The sequence below is a fragment of the Rhipicephalus microplus genome, unplaced genomic scaffold (genome assembly GCF_043290135.1).
Source record: "Rhipicephalus microplus isolate Deutch F79 unplaced genomic scaffold, USDA_Rmic scaffold_747, whole genome shotgun sequence".
In the NCBI taxonomy this organism is placed as follows: domain Eukaryota; kingdom Metazoa; phylum Arthropoda; class Arachnida; order Ixodida; family Ixodidae; genus Rhipicephalus; species Rhipicephalus microplus.
Window position 1 is genome coordinate 8,030 of NW_027465303.1, and position 3,659 is coordinate 11,688.

Consider the following 3,659-nt stretch of genomic DNA (forward strand, 5'->3'; position numbering starts at 1 on the left):
CGCCGTTTGTACCCGCGTCCGCCACCTGGCCGACCGTCCAAGGTCGCGGTGTTGGCGTCCGCTGGGCGCAACAATTTGTCACGGGGTGCCGCTCCACATTCAGGCAGCCCCGTGGGGAAAAGCCGACCCCGCGTCCAAACGGGGTCAGCGGCAGAAAGTGTCGGGCGCAGACGCAGCTGAGGCGCTCACCCTTCACAATCCGTTAATGATCCTTCCGCAGGTTCACCTACGGAAACCTTGTTACGACTTTTACTTCCTCTAAATGATCAAGTTTGGTCATCTTTCCAACAGACCGGCGCAACCGAAAGGCCGCGCCGGACATCGGTCCGAAGACCTCACTAAATCATTCAATCGGTAGTAGCGACGGGCGGTGTGTACAAAGGGCAGGGACGTAATCAACGCGAGCTTATGACTCGCGCTTACTGGGAATTCCTCGTTCAAGGGGAACAATTGCAAGCCCCTATCCCAATCACGAAAGAAGTTCCACGGGTTACCCAGTCTTTTCAGACAGGGATAAAGACACGCTGCTTCCTTCAGTGTAGCGCGCGTGCGGCCCCGGACATCTAAGGGCATCACAGACCTGTTATTGCTCTGTTTCGTGCGGCTAGGAGCCGCTTGTCCCTCTAAGAAGGTTGTAAGGTGCTGGGAACCCCGCACCTATTTAATAGGCTAGAGTCTCGTTCGTTATCGGAATTAACCAGACAAATCGCTCCACCAACTAAGAACGGCCATGCACCACCATCCACCGAATCAAGAAAGAGCTCTCAATCTGTCAATCCTCCCAGTGTCCGGGCCGGGTAAGTTTTCCCGTGTTGAGTCAAATTAAGCCGCAGGCTCCACTCCTGGTGGTGCCCTTCCGTCAATTCCTTTAAGTTTCAGCTTTGCAACCATACTTCCCCCGGAACCCAAATACTTTGGTTTCCCGGAAGCTGCCCGCCGAGTCATTTGAGTAACTCAGGCGGATCGCTGGTTGGCATCGTTTATGGTCAGAACTAGGGCGGTATCTGATCGCCTTCGAACCTCTGACTTTCGTTCTTGATCAATGAAAACATTCTTGGCAAATGCTTTCGCAGTAGTTCGTCTTGCGACGGTCCAAGAATTTCACCTCTAGCGCCGCAATACGAATGCCCCCGTCCGTCCCTCTTAATCATTACCTCGTATTCCAAAAACCAACAGAACAGAAACGAGGTCTTGTTCTATTATTCCATGCAAGTTTATTCAGGCGACTCGCCTGCGTTGAGCACTCTAATTTTTTCAAAGTAAAAGCACCGGCCATCTCGAGGCACACAATGAAGTGCACCAAGAAAGAACCGGCATGATGTTCAGTCCGAGCCGTCGCATCGGGTAGATGCACTACTCGTCTGGAACTGAGATCCAACTACGAGCTTTTTAACCGCAGCAGCTTTAGTATACGCTATTGGAGCTGGAATTACCGCGGCTGCTGGCACCAGACTTGCCCTCCAATTGATCCTCGTTAAAGGATTTAGAGTGTACTCATTTCAATTACGGGGCCTCAAAAGAGTCCCGTATTGTTATTTTTCGTCACTACCTCCCCGTGCCGGGAGTGGGTAATTTGCGCGCCTGCTGCCTTCCTTGGATGTGGTAGCCGTTTCTCAGGCTCCCTCTCCGGAATCGAACCCTGATTCTCCGTTACCCGTAACAACCATGGTAAGCAAGTAACCTACCATCGAAAGTTGATAAGGCAGACACTTGAAAGAAACGTCGCCGGCTCGTGGCCATGCGATCAGCACAAAGTTATCCAGAGTCACCACACAATACGGGCCGAAACCCGATCGATCTTGGTCTAATAAAAGCACCCGTTACCCAAAGGGCTCCAGGCTCACTGCATGTATTAGCTCTAGAATTGCCACAGTTATCCAAGTAGGAAGAAACGATCTAAGGAACCATAACTGATTTAATGAGCCATTCGCGGTTTCGCCTTATTTCGGCATGTACTTAGACATGCATGGCTTAATCTTTGAGACAAGCATATGATTACTGGCAGGATCAACCAGGTAATCGTTCGACTGCGCGTCCGTCCTCGCCCTCGGCGGGCCGGACGCAGTCTGTGTGCGGCGGAGGCCACCTTCAGGCGCCCCAACACGCTTATTTTGCACTCCGAGATGACGGCGTTCGAGCTCGCTACGGCACAACCTTCCCGAAAGACGAGTGGGAGCCGTGCGGCAAGAAGCACGTTCATGCTCGCTCTTTTTCGTTGCATCGACTCGGTCGCGCCGTGCGGGTTGCCCAAGCCCGCTGCACTGTCGGTGGACCGGCCGGAACTAGCAACGGAGCCGAGACTGCAAAGCCGCCAGACGACGGGTCACGCCCGCGTCTTCGGCGCTTTCGCATCTGAATCGCCCGAGGACGACACGGAACACACCTCGATATCGTGGTAAAACGGCACCGTCCGACAACCAGCCCCTAACGCATCAAGCGGATGAGGCTGCAGACGACTGCCGTGGATTCCCCTGGAGCAGACCCGAGGACACGCTTGACGAGGCCGAAGCCCGCCGCATATCAGACACCCGGTCGCTTTCGCGTACGCCGCTCACGAGAACCCCCACATAATAGCAGCGATAAGTACCCAGACCTCCTTGGGCCCTAATACGAGCGTACTCGAGAAAATTTCACCGCGGGTGTGCCCCGAAACGTGTGGCATGTTGAGCGTGCCACAAGTCTACGTCGCTCTCAAACCCGCCGAGGTCGTAGAATTTGCGACCCTACTCACGAAATTCCCACCGAGGATACGGCCGCAAACGTACCGCACCTTGGGTAGGCCACGAGTTTGTGCAACACTACGCTGACGGCACAGCACCGAGGTCGTGCGCGCACGCACGGGAAAATTCCGCCGCGGTTTCTGCCGAAAACGTGAGGCACCACGACTCTCCGCAAGTTCGCGTCGACTGCGAAAGACCGAAGTCGTGAACGACGTGTCCGCTACTCGCCGCCGACACGCTGGACACCAAACGTACAACGACTCGACGGCGTCGTAGAGGCCCACGACGCGGTTTTCCTTAACGACGTCTCGGCGTGGCACCGACAGGTTAGAACGGCCGACCAACGTTCCCTGTCCGCCGTTCGGCTCAGTCGAAGGGCTCGGCGACTTCGGCAACGCTGCGAAGCCGCACGGTGACGCACGCCATGTCCCCATTTTTTTTTTTCTTTCTGCGTCTGCCGGGGTGCCCCTATAATAGCAGCGATAAGCACCCAGACCGCCGTGGGTCGCTCGCCCCGGCTGACGTGGTTTTTCGTACTCCTGCGGCGGTCGCCGTCAAGCACGTCCAAATACGCTACTTTCGTGGGCGCATTCACGCTCTTTCGCTTCGCCGGAGTGCCAGCACTCACTCTGCCAAAAACGGCGAACATCCGAGCGGCGGTTCCCACTTTTGCGTCGGCGTCGCAAACCCCGCCCCGGCAGACGAGGTTTGCCGTACTCGTGCGACGGTGGCCGGCGGGCACGTCGAAAGACGCCGATATCGTGCGCGAATTGGCGCACCTTGGCTTCACCGGAGTGCCGCCACTGACTCCTCCAAAAACGGCGAAGATCCGAGCGGCGCTTCCCACTTTCGCATCGGCGTCCCGAACTCCGCCCCGGCTGACGCGGTTTACCGTACTCGTGCGACGGTCGCCGGCGAGCACGTGGAAAGACGCCGATA

The 3,659-nt window shown here is 56.3% G+C and overlaps 1 non-coding gene across 1 annotated transcript; it reads right to left on the reverse strand.

Moving 5' to 3' along the window:
* Positions 1-203: 203 nt before the first annotated feature.
* Positions 204-2,018, reverse strand: LOC142795590 (small subunit ribosomal RNA). The gene has a single exon (XR_012893142.1). It is a non-coding gene; the product is annotated as a small subunit ribosomal RNA (ribosomal RNA).
* Positions 2,019-3,659: the final 1,641 nt, after the last annotated feature.